The sequence below is a fragment of the Gossypium hirsutum genome, chromosome D10 (genome assembly GCF_007990345.1).
Source record: "Gossypium hirsutum isolate 1008001.06 chromosome D10, Gossypium_hirsutum_v2.1, whole genome shotgun sequence".
Classification (NCBI taxonomy): domain Eukaryota; kingdom Viridiplantae; phylum Streptophyta; class Magnoliopsida; order Malvales; family Malvaceae; genus Gossypium; species Gossypium hirsutum.
In genome coordinates this window covers 29,458,779-29,473,025 of record NC_053446.1, presented here as the reverse complement: position 1 = coordinate 29,473,025, position 14,247 = coordinate 29,458,779, and positions in this window count along the sequence as shown.

The window sequence follows — 14,247 nt, the reverse complement described above, 5'->3', positions numbered from 1 at the left end:
TTCTATTGACTTCGTCGAATGTTTAGGACTTAGTTTTCTATGCTTTCTTATGTTTTTCTTTATGTTTATAATTGCAAACTGGTAATGTTTTATAATCACATTTGAATTTTAAATATAGTCCAAAGTTTGTTTGATGTTCTCTTACATATACAAGTCCACTCTTATGTATTAATTTATAACATAGTGTTCGCCACAAGCAATAACATGAAGTATTCAAACTTATAATCTATGTAGAGTACGCCAAAATTGCTACGAAGTAATAGGGTTACAAATTATATTAAGTGCGAAACTTGCATTTAGTGAATTGGTATTTGCAAACCCCTAATAACTTTTAAAACACGAGAAACTCTACGAACTGTGGGTAATTTGCGAGACCTACTCTGTCATAAAAACTTACTCCATGAGGGTCTTAGATTGTGCAAGATAGTAAGGGTGCGAATCCCAATGTCAGAACTACTGTGCTCCGTTAGGTACTTTGATTTGCAAAATTTAGGGTTTGTATGTTTTTAATTCCTTTCTTCAAATATTTATTACATTAGGTAAAGAGAAATCTTAGTATTTTCAAGCGAAGTAGGTTCGCAAAATATTTCTGCTGCATATCATGAATCAAGCAAGGCGAGTTCGCAAATTTGTGCTTCCTTATATTTACATATGCTTTATGTTTTGACTTGTGGTGTGTTGGATGTTAGATTGGGTGTTAATGTAGAGTCACTTAAGTGGTTAATGTGACATTCCATAACTCGGGTTCGGCAACGAACCGAGTATGGGGTGTTATAATAATTGCAATAAATATGGTTATTTTAGCTGAGTGTAGATCAACTCCTAAGGTTAGCGGAGAGAAATCATGTAGCAGTGTATTCATTTCTTACAAAAGAAAGTGAAAAATCAAAGAAAAATATTTGATGTTTTGATAATTATGCCAACAATCACATGTGTGGCCGAAAAGACTTGTTTTCAGAGTTGGACGAGAACATTCATGGACAGGTAATGTCTAGAGATGAATTGCATGCCATGATCAGAGGTAAAGCAAAGTTACAATTATACAAAAGAATGAAGAGAAGAAGTACATATCAGATGTTTATTATGTAATAGCTTTGAAAAGTAACATCATCAGCCTCAGACAGCTTCTAGAAAAAAAGGATATGAATTGCATATGAAGGATCGCACGCTTACCTTAAAAAATAATAGTGGTCAATTAATTTCCCAAGTTGATATGACACGTAATCGTCTGTTCACTATTGACATTGAATATGAAGAAGTGAAGTGTATGAAGAATGCGATCAAAGATAATTCATGGTTGTGGAATTTAAGGTTCGAACATATTGGATTTTCTGGCCTGAAGCTATTGTCAAAAGCAAAGATGGTGAATGGGTTGCCAGAAATTAATCCTTCTAATCAACTGTGTGAAGCTTGCACTAAAGGAAAACAAGATAGACAAAGTTTTGAAGTTGGAAAATCTCGATGAGCCAAGAGACCATCAGAGATTGTGCACTTTGACATAACAGGTCCTTTTAATATACCATTACTTGGAAAAAATAGGTATTATCTTAATTTTATTGATGATTTTAGTAGAAAAAAGTTGGATATATCTTCTTAAAACAAAATCAAAAGCACTTGACAAGTTTATCAAGTTCAAAGCTATAGTAGAAAAATAGAGTGAACATTATATTAAGACACTCAGATTTGATAGAGGAGGTGAGTATATGTCAAAGCTATTTGAAAGTTCTACAAGCAGCACAAAATCATTCACTTGTTGACAGTTGCATACATGCCACGACAAAATGGAGTTGCTAAAAGAAAGAACCGCATTATTCTTGATATGATAAGAAGTATGGTTAGAGTTAAGCATTTACGAAAAACTTTCTAGCTTGAAGTTGTTCAATATGTTGTTTATTTGTTGAACCAGAGTCCAATAAAAAGTGTGAAGTACAAGACGCCAAATGAAGCCTGGAGCAGTCAAAAGCCAGGAGATGGACACCTCAAGATTTTTGGATGCCTCACATATGCTCATGTTCCTGAATAGACAAGAAAGAAGCTCGATGGCAATAGAGTGAATTGCATTTTCATTAGTTATGATAAAATAAGCAAGGAATATAGACTAGACAACCCTCTTACCAAAAAAGTTATTATTTCAAGAGATGTTGAATTCAATGAAGTTGATTACTGGAGATGGAGTGAAGGTGAAAAGAAAATTGAAAGATTAATTTTCAGTGATGATAAATATGATGACTTCATCAATTAAGATGAACAAAGTGATCATTAAAGCCCTCCACCGAGTCATGTTGCAAAAACTCCTACAACAGTGTCATCACCAAATAGCAGTATTAGCAGTTGCTCATAGGACACACCTGTAAAAATGTGTAGTTTACACGATATTTATGATATCAAAGAACCCATAGAAAAAACACTTGATTATTCCTTATTCTATTTAATGACAGAACGTGATCCAATAACATATGAAGAAGAAATGGAAGATGTCAAATTGGAAAAAGCAACGAATGAAGAAATTGTAGCAATAAGAAAAAAAATGAGTGGCGACTAGAGGGTTTAATTAAAAAGGAAGGAAATAAAAACAAAAGAGAAAGACAAGAATGAGAAAAAGGGATGAGCGATAGTATTGGCTAGGGAATTAGGCTACAAAAATCTAGCAATAGCAACAATAAAAGGGGCAGCTACTGGGGTTTGTGGGAAGAGAAGAAGAAAGAAGAGAAAGCGAGAAGAATAAATAATGAAAATTAAAAAAATTCTAAAAAAGAAAAACTAAAGAAAATTGAAAAATAAAGAAGTGAAAATTCCATGTCATCATTTCGTTACCATTTAACAGTGGAGTGACTAGTTTGATCAATTTTTTTGATGGTAGCAACAAAATTAACAAAAAAAAATTAGTGTAACAATAGAGCATCGGTAATGACAACATATCGCAAAGAAAATAGAAATAAAAATAAAGAACACACAGATTTTTACGTGGAAACCCTTTCAGGAAAAAACCACGGGCAAAGGAGAAGAAAATTCACTATGTCGAATTCGAATGATTTACAAGAGGAGTTTCGACTACATCTATTTATAGGTTAAAAAAAATCTAATTCTAATCAAAGTCAAATATATTATGTTAATAAATGCTAAATATATTATACTCATAAATACTAAATCTTCTAGAAAGAATATATATATTTTGCTTAACTTGACTTGCAAGCAATCTCTTAAAATTTGGGTCACACAACTCTAACAATCTCCACCTTGACACGAATTCTCAACGAACAAGTTTTTCACCTCTTCTATAAAATCCCTTAAGGGTTTAATTTCAACAATGAACACTAACCAAGTCTAAGAAATGCTCAAACTTGGTTATAGAAAGTGACTTAGTCATCATATCTGTAGGATTTTCATTAGTACTAATTTTGCTCACAACAACATCACCACGAGTAATAATATCACGAATAAAATGACACCGAACATCAATATGTTTTGTTCTTTAATGAAACATTTGATCTTTTGTAAGGGAGATGACACTCTGACTGTCACAAAATACTGTACTGATTTGAAGGTCTTTATTGAGTTCACTAAATAGTCCCTTCAACCAAATAGTTTCTTTACAAGCCTTAGTAATCGCCATGTACTCAGCTTCAGTGGTAGACAAAGTGAATGTAGTTTGCAAAGTGACTTTCCAACTGATTGCACAACCTCCGATTGTAAAGACATAACCTGTGAGAGATCTTCTTCTATCAAGGTCTCCAGCAAAATCAGCATCAACATACCCAATGACTCCGTCTCTAGTTCTTCCAAATTGTTAGAAAACATCAGTAGTACCTCGTAAGTATCTTAAAATCCACTGAACTATTTTCCAATGTTCTTTATCGGGATTTGCCATGTATCTGCTAACTGCACTGACTGCATATGATAAATCTAGACATGAACAAACCATAGCATACATGAGAGATCCCACTGCACTAGAGTATGGAACATGTGACATGTACTCAATCTCTTTATTTGATTGTGGAGACAAAGCCAATGAAAGTCTGAAATAGGCTGCTAAAGGAGTACTAACAAGCTTAGCACTCTGCATATTGAACCTGTAAAGAACTTTTTCAATGTACCCCTTCTGACTTAGGTACAATTTACTTGCTTTTCTATCTCTGAGAATCTTCATACCAAGTATCTTCTTTGCTGGAACCAAATCTTTCATCTCAAATTCTTCACTTAGTTAGGCTTTGACCTTTCTTATCTCTCATTTATCTTTTGCTGCTATCAACATGTCATCAACATAAAGGAGTAGATACACAAAAGAACCATCACTGTTTTTCTTAAAGTAAACACAACTGTCAAAACTACTTCTTTTGAAATCATAATAAGTCATAAAGGAATCAAACCTCTTGTACCACTATCTTGGTGACTGTTTCAAACCGTAAAAGGACTTTTTCAGCAAGCAAACATAGTCCTCTTTTTCTGAGACTGTAAAATCCTCAAGTTGTTACATATGAATATCCTCTTCAAGTTTTCCATGCAAAAATACAATTTTTACATCTAACTGCTCAAGCTCCAAATCATGCTTGCCCAAAATTCAAGCAAAGCTCAAATCGAACTATGCTTCACAATTGGGGAGAACACATCTGTGAAGTCCACTCCTAGAATTTGACTGTAACCCTTTGTAACAAGCCTTGCTTTATATCTGGGTTCTTCAACTCCTAGAGTCCCTTCTTTCTTTTTAAACACCCATTTACAACGAACAACCTTTTTACCTTTAGGAAGTTTCACAAGATCCCATGTTATGTTTTTGTAGAGTGATTCCTTCTCCTCTTGCATAGCAAACATCCACTTTTTTGAGTCTTCACAGCTAACCGCCTCAAAATAATTAGATGGCTCTTGGTTTGCACCTATATCTTCAACCAGATTTAAAGCATAAGCAACTAGATTAGCCTCGACATACCTCTTTGGAGGTTTAATTTCTCTTCTAGTTTTGTTTTTGGCGATAGAGTATTGTGGTAAAGAAGCAACTCTATTCTGAATTTTTGTACTGGCTTAAGGAGTCGACTTTGTTGTAGATTCTAGATTAATCTGATGCTCCACCTGCTTTTGGTTTTCTTTATTGGAAAAGTCTTTAAGAGATAAGTTAGGTAGCATAGCAGTTTTATCAAAAACAACATCTCTGCTAATCACAACTTTTCTATTTTCAGGAAACCATAACCTATACCCTTTTACACTATCTTTATAACCAAGAAAAACACATTTAATGGATCTTGGTTCCAATTTTCCATTATCAACATGAGCATACGCAGGACACCGAAAGATCTTTAAATCAGAATAGTCAGTAGGATTACCAGACCATACCTCTTGTGAAGCCTTTTTCTCAATGGCAACAAATGGAGATCGGTTGATAAAAAATGCAGTAGAGGCTGCTTCTACCCAAAACGACTTTGGTAAGTTGGCATTTGACAACATGCATCGAACCTTCTCCATGATCGTTCTATTCATTCGTTCTACAATGCCGTTTTGTTGTGGATTATGACGAACTGTCAAGTGTCTCACGATCTCTTCTGACTTGTATAGTTTATTAAACTCATCAGAGCAGAACTTTAAGCCATTATCTATGCGGAGGTATTTTATTTGTTTTCTCGTCTGTTTTTCAATAATAGTTTTCCAAGACTCAAATGCAGAAAACACATTACTTTTCTGCTTCAGGAAGAATGCCCAAACTTTTCTGGAAAAATCATCAAGAAAAGTTAGCATATAATTAGCTCCACCTCTCGAAGGCACTCTAGATGACCCCCACAGATCAGAATAAATATACTCCAACGTTTACTTCATGTTATGGATTCCTCTAGTGAATAGAACTCTCTTTTGCTTCCCAAAAACGTAGTGCTCACGAAACTTTAGTTTGCAAATTCCTTGCCCATCAAGAAGTCCTCTTTTGCTCAATTTTGTCATTCTACTCTCACTCATATGCCTTAGGCGCATATGCCAAATTTTAGTAATATCATCATCTGATAAAAAAGAGGAAGCGACAACTGCATCACCAGTAACCGTAGATTCCTACAAAAACATATAACTTGGCAGTCTTTCTCTGCCCTTTCATCACAATGAGGGAACCTTTGGAAATCTTCAAAACCTTATTTTCAGCTGTGTATCTGTACCCTTTTAAATCAAGAGTACTCAACGAAATTAAATTTCTCTTCAATTCTGGAACTTGTCGCACGTCACTAAGTGTTTTGACAACTCCGTCAAAAATCTTAACTTTAATCATTCCAACACCTGCAATTTTACACGAAACATTATTTCCCATCAAAACACCTTCAAACACTTTTTCGTAAGTTATAAACCAATCCCGATTGGGACTCATGTGGAAGGTGTAGCCTGAATTAAAGATTCACTCCTCGCTTACTTTAGAATTGTTGACAGAAGCGATTAGAAGTTCACCATCGCTGTAGTCTCCTACAACATCAGCTTCACCAAAACTTTATGATTGTTTTCCTTTTTGATTCGCAGCCTACATTTTGATCTTGTTCTGTAGCTTATAGCACTCAAATTTAATGTGCCTTTTCTTCTTGTAGAAGTTATAAGTTTTACCTCTGTTTAAAGACTTCGGTTTACTCTTAGATTTACCGCAGGGATTCCGTTCTTGTGTCCTTCCACAATCATCATCAACATTCCAATCTTGTCTCCCACGAATAATGAGACCATCTCCCTTAGAGTCGGGTTTAACCACAAGATGCTTCATCTTATCATACGATGTCAAAGAATAATAAACCTCATCAATTGTGAGAGACTCGCGGCTATATAAAATCGTATCTCTAAAGGTTTAATAAGACGAGGGCAACGAACAAAGTAGAATCAACCCTAGATCTTCCTTATCATACTGAACCTCTATGGCCTCCAAGTTTGAAAGAATTTCTTTAAACACTGTTAAGTGTTCGTGCATAGACGCACCTTCCTCCAAACGATGAGCATAAAGACGCTGCTTCATATGCAACTTGCTGGTTAGAGTTTTCGACATACATATTTGTTCCAGCCTCTTCCATAATGCAGTGGAGGTCTTTTCCTTTATCACATCCTGCAAAATTTCGTTAGACAAATGCAGATGTAATTGTGTTAACGTCTTTCGATCCTTACGCTTCTTCTCTTTATCCGTTAATATCGAAGGTATCTTATCTATCCCTAGCAGGGCATCCTCCAAATCCATCTGCTCAAGAACTGCTTGCATCTTAATCTGTCACAATACAAATCTGGTGTTGCGATCCAACAGCGAAATTTCATACTTCAAAGACACCATTACCTTAATCGAAATGAACAACCCAAAAGCTCTAATACAACTTTGTAAAAATAGAACATTGATAATGACAATATATCACAAAGAAAAGAGAAATAAAAATAAAGACACACGGATTTTTACGTGAAAACCCTTTCGGGAAAAAACCATGGGCAGAGGAGAAGAAAATTCACTCTGTCGAATTTGAATGATTTACAAGAGGAATTTCGACTACATCTGTTTATAGGTTGAAAAAACCTAATTCTAATTAAAGTTAAATATATTATGTTAATAAATGCTAAATATATTATACTCATAAATACTAAGGGCACGTTTGGTTCGCTGTATTGGATTAGAGGTGTATTGGATTAGAGGTGTAATGGATTAGAGGTGTAATGAAATAGAGGTGTAATAGCAAATCAACTGTTTGGTTGAATGTAATGGAATAGAGGCGTAATAGTAATCTTGTGTTTGGTTGAATGGAATAGAGGTGTAATAGCATAATGGAAAAAACTAAAATGACTAGAATACCCTTACCATAAATTTGTTTTGGTAAATGATTATTGTTATTGTTATTTAAATTTTAATAAGATTATTAATATCAATAATAAATAATTTAATCATATTTAAACATAATAATTATTAAATATATTATAATTAAAATATATAATTTAATAAAATTCTTAATAATCAATATTCTTATATGAATTTACTCAAATCATAATATATGATACTATAAAATATAAATTAACATAATTATTATTAAATATATTATAATTAAAATATATAATTTAATAAAATTATTAATAATCAATATTCTTATATGAATTTACTCAAATCATAATATATGATACTATAAAATATAATTTATCATAATTATTATTAAATATAATTTAATAAAAATATATAATTTAATAAAATTCTTAATATTAAATATTCTTATATGAATTTAATAAAATCATAATATATAATACTATATAATATAATTTAAAATAATTATTATTAAATATAATTTAATAAAAATATATAATTTAATAAAATTCTTAATATTAAATATTCTTATATGAATTTAATAAAATCATAATATATAATACTATATAATATAGATTAATAATGTAGATACTTGCTAAGAAAACTTGGATTAAACAAATGTCAAGCATAGGCTTCTTCCAAAAAAAATTTTCTATGAACAATCACATAGGCATAAAGCAACCATGGTAAACTATAAAAAAAAAGATCTATCTGTTATCAAGCTGCAAATCTGTGTTTGTAACTTCTAATATATAAGTTCTGCATGCATATTCAAGAAAAACAACTAGTATACAAATCACTTACCATACAAAAGTTAAACTATAAAGCAGTAAACAGAGTGACATTAAAGTGAACTTGAAACAACCAACATGACTCATAAAACAGATTCTTAAGCCTTAGCAACAGCTTTCTAGTGACATTTACATGCAATCACAGGCTTTGAGAAATGATGTAGACTAGGGTCATTTTCTCATTTACAAACATTATGGACAAACATTGCAAGTATTGACAGGTTTTCTATCCACACTTTATTTCATCAAAAACATTGCAAGTATCTCTTCATCAGTCGAGTACAAATTATCAAAATCTGACTCGAACTCTTCATCATCCACATCGTGGTTGCACCTCCAATTCATCATCGGTCTCCTCATGCTTCCCAGCTAACTTTCTCCACAAAATGGCCTCAAGAACTGAAGGGAGTGCCTCTTCATCCCCTTCAAAGTACTTCTTGATTTGGGTTTTCAACTCTGGCACCAAATAACTAAGTTAAACAACATAACAAAAAAACAAACTATCATGATTTATCCAAACAAATATATACATATATCATGATTTAGTTTCCCTTCCTTTCTCAACAACCAAACAAATAATTTCCAAATAAAAAAAGTAAATTCCAGCAAAGAAGAAGCACCGATTAAAAAAAAAGTAATTTCATCTTATTCAACTCCTAGAAGAAATCATATAAAATTTAGTTTTAGCCTTAAGTTTTACACCAGTAGCATCAGTTGACACATTATACACATAGGCAAATTCAAAGTACTAAGAAAGAGCTAAACATTGTAGTAACCGATTAACTTTCTGATATATTAATGAGTCATCCATTTCAACATCACCAACTACACATATAAATAAGAGTACCATAGAGTCGCATTTGCAAGCTATGCTACTCGTACTCGAGTATGTTCAGTTTTTTAAGTTTTTGAGACATCTTCAAACTCGTATCCGGAGATATACCAAAAAAAGGCCAGCCATGAATACTTCAGGAAAAGAAATAAAAGTTGCAAGTCTAGAATTCCAAGCAACTACGGTTCTAGATGAAAAGGGCATATCAAAGCTCCTTTTCAAAAGCATAGGCAATTTTCCAACTAATGACAGCAAACTAATTCTAGAATAAGAGCTAAACTATATACATATATAACTCAAATATATGTGCTACAATGAAAAACAATCGGCTTTATCACCTTTCTCAACATGGTCTACTGTGTTATTAATTTTATGAATTTAAGCAATGAGAAATGCTACCAGAGACACCGATCACCTCTCCTTAGGTAATGCCAATTTTTTATCTTTAGCTACAACATTCGGAGCAAACAACAGCAGATATGAACATCATATTTGAAATGAATGGATGGTCCAGTGGAAGGCAAGTTATAATAGTAGTCCCATGTCCTACCAACTGTATTGATGCAAGTAATATCAATGCTATTAACTAATTTAAGGGAGGCATCCAACAACAGAAGGCGGAGTTGGTCCATCTAAAGAAAAGACAAAAAGAAGCTGGAGTCGAAACACCATAGTTGAAGCAGGAAAATCATCTAAACAAAAGGCTTTGCACGTCCAGAACCAGAATGCAGGCATATTATAGCCTTGTGACAAGTATTATAACAAAAAAAAACAGCCAAACCTCTTGTCCAGCATCAGTTGAAATGATTGAAGTCGGTGAGAAATCTTCCAATTCAGCAGCCTTTGCTCTTGCAAGAGCAACAACACTTTCAGGAAAATTGGCAAATTCTGCCACATGAATACCAAAACTTTCAGGATAAACAGGTATATTTCAGAAGCTATAAATCATGAATAAAGCCTTAGTGCAACACATAAAGCAAATAACCTATCAAATAATTACAGTTCTTCACAGCTTGCAGACCTTAGCAGCAATAAGTCTACTGATTTGAGCCATATCACAAAGCAAAACAGCACCACACTTATCCGCAATCTGTCGAAACCTTCCGTAATCCCATTCCCTCGAATACGAACTACCACCACAAATCAATATCTTAGGCCTAAAATCAAGCGCCCTCTCTTCCAACTTCTCATAATCTATATACCCAGTTTGTGGATTCACTTTATATGGCAAACTCTCAAAGAAAATTGAAGCAGAAGATACTTTTCTACCATGTGGGGTATAATACCCATGACTGGTATTCCCTCCTGATGGAGTATCCAATCCCATGATCCTATCTCCGGGCAATAGTAACCCAGTATAGACTGCGGCGAAGATGAAACTAACCCTAAAGAGAGCGTTGATGAAGTGTCAGCCGATTGAGATAACAAATCCATGGAACAAAAGCTTGCATTCAAACAAAACCCAAACGAAAAAAACCAATAAAGGAGAGAAAAATTAAAATAGAGAAAGCCGAAGACAATGTTGAAGCAAAGATTCATACCTGAAATCGGCCTCCGATGAAACAATGTTGAGGATTTGTTATGAAAGCAGAAGAAATGAGGATAGATCTGCAATGCCGATGGAAGAAGAAGCAGAAATCTATGAGGGCGGAAAAAGGAAACGAAAATAAGAAATGGGTAAGGATTCTCTAATCGGCACTGGATGGGGGGAATAGCTATTACGGGACCGGGTGCATTAGGGAAGGAACAGATTTGGGACGTAATGGTAATACAACCAACCAAACAACAGATTAAATGGGGATTAAGTGGGGCCCACCGATTAGGGGTGTATTGACTATGCCAATACACCCAACCAAACATGCTGTAAATCTTCTGGAAAGAAGATATATTTTGTTCAACTTGACTTGCAATCAATCTATTAGAATTTAGGTCACACAACTCTAACAATTAGGGTGACCTAAATAGGAATGACCCTATTTAGAGTGATTAACGAGGTAGTTTTACTTTTTAAAAATATATCATATAAAATAACATCTCAAATAGATCATATACATATTATAAAAATCTACCCAAAAATAAATATAAAACAATTTAAGAATACATCATTTAAAACTAAAATAATGTTAAAATTAAATTTAAAATTTAAAATAAAAATAATGAAAATTAAAATAATAATAATAATAGGAAAAGACTTAAATGACATTCTTATATTGGTAGAGATAATAGATAGAGAAAAATATTTTTTTAAAAGAAACTCTCTTGGTGATCGTGCGATAAAAATATCATTATAATAGATCTAAATTTAATATAGAATTTTAATGGTGTTAATAATTATTAGAAGTCACGTTAGCATTTTAATTAGAATAAAGTATGTAGATTAACTAATCATATTACAAATATTAGGGCAGCAAATTATGTTAAAAATTAAAGTGTAAAGATTAAGGGCTCGTTTAATTGTGTTTTTGAAAAGCATTTTGACTTTAAAGCTATGCTAAATAAACACCTTTTGCTTAAAAGTTTTTTGCTTTTGAAAGAAACTTTTGCTCAAATGGAGAAACTAAAAATTTTAGCTTTTCTTAAGCTAAAAGCACTTCTGAAAATTAATTTACTTTTTCATCTCTCCATTTTTTTTCTCCCCAAAACACACAATACTTTCATTTTCATTTTCTTTTTCTCTTTCAAAGCTGAAGTTCTCTTGTTCTCCCTTCTTTTCTATGTTCTTTGCTTTTTCCATTTTCTTCAAGGTTTTTACTATTCTCTCTTCTTTCTACTCTCATAATCTATCTTCTCATTTCAACTACCCATTTAATTTTTCGTTTTTCTCCCATTTCAGGTTAAACTTTTTTTAGTTGCTACTGAGTTTAGTTAATTTCCATTTTGAAGTTAACTTTTTCATTTCACCTGTGGTTTTTTTAGGTTTTCTATTTGGTTGTTGATTTTAATTCTTCTGCTGTTTTTTTCATTTAACTTTGATGCTTTTGCTGTTTTTTTCGCCTTTGATTTACTCCATTTCGTTCAAACTTGTGTTGATTTTCCAAAGCTTTATAATTAATATTACATAATGGATATTAGAATTGTTGTATTTATGGGGGGAATTTCAATAATGTTGAAAGGATTTGCTTTATTTTATTCAATTATGTTGGTTTAATATGAGAGGGAAATGATGTGGGAATCTGATGCCATTTCCCCTCATGATATTATGGCTAATATGATTATTTTGATGTGAAATGAGAGGGTTACAGTAATGTTCTAGTTGTAAAGAAGTAGATTCTTAAAGTCTAATTTGGATTCCATGAGAATCATTTAGCCTAAAGAACATTAATGGTTAGGGGTTGCAGTACCTTGAAGTTAGAATTATGAATTGAAGTATTTGCTTTATGCTCTGTTCAGTTGCTGAAACATGGGCTCCAAGATTAAAGTTCGACATCTTGTTCTTTTGAACTTAGGAATTCCAAATTTTTTAGCTTAATTTGGAGATTTTTCAATAATAATGGGCACAAGTTATGTATTATCTATGCTTAAATCATTAACATATTGTTTATGATTCATCAATCCTTGCATTTCTCATAGTGTATGTTCTGGTTGCGGCATTTAGAAGTGAATAGTCTCGAACTTTGCCCCTCTTTATTATATTTAAAAACCTTCAAATTTCTTTGTCTTTTTATCTTTATAATTTTTAAAATTTGTGTTTTTGCATATTTACAATATTACAGTTCATTTATTTTGATCAAATTATGTAATATTTACAATATTACCGTTTGTGTTTTTAAAGTGGGTAAAAAACATGTTATTGAAATGATGCAAATTTTATGGAATACGAAAATATTAACAGGACATATGAGAATATTATTGATTCATAAGATGTGCATGATGGTGAAACTGATGATAATGATGATGATGGTGAATCAAACAATTCAAGTGGTTTTGAAATGGAATTAACAAGAAATATTATAGCTTCTAGTTTAATGAATTCACTTTAAATTATAAATGCTAATGTAAGATTTTTAATATTTATATTTGGTATATATATAAATATTACCCCTTTTTGAAACTTTAAGCTAAATACATATAATATTTTAATTTGTTAGGTTTATGTTATCTATGTTATGTTAATATCCAATATGATTATATATTCAAATTACATTTTAAAATAAAATTATTAATTAAAAAATATTTCTTAAAATAATACAAATGTGTTAATATCTAATTTTATAAATAATTAATATTAATTATTTAAAAATATTTAATTTATATTTCATATATTAAAATATTAACATGTTATAATAAATTATTTTTTATATTCTTGTAAAAATATCATAATATTAACTAATTTGAACATTATTTAAATGTATATTTGTTACTTTATAATACCATATGTAAAATAGACATTTTATTTCTTAAAAATACTTTTTGACAGTAATACTATATACTTAAATATTAAACCAAACTTTTTAAAAGTATTTCTCAAAAGCACTTCTCAAAAACAATTTTTTACAAACACTTCTTAAAAGTACTTTTTCACAACACTTTTTAAAAACAATGCTAAACTAGCCCTAAATCTTAAATTTAAACGTAGTATTGAGACTAAATTTATAATTTGACTCTTTTTATATGACCTAACAAATAAAGAGATCAAAATTAAAATTTTACCATTAAATTTTTTGGATATAGAAATTTAATACCTAAATTTGAGTTTAATATATTACATAATTTTTAATATTATATTAATTATTACGAGATTAAATAAAAATATATATCATACAAATTAAAATATATTATTAAAAATATAAAAATAATCAAAATCTAATTGAAGTTTAAAAAATACATGATTAGTTATAAATTTTAAAGAGGGG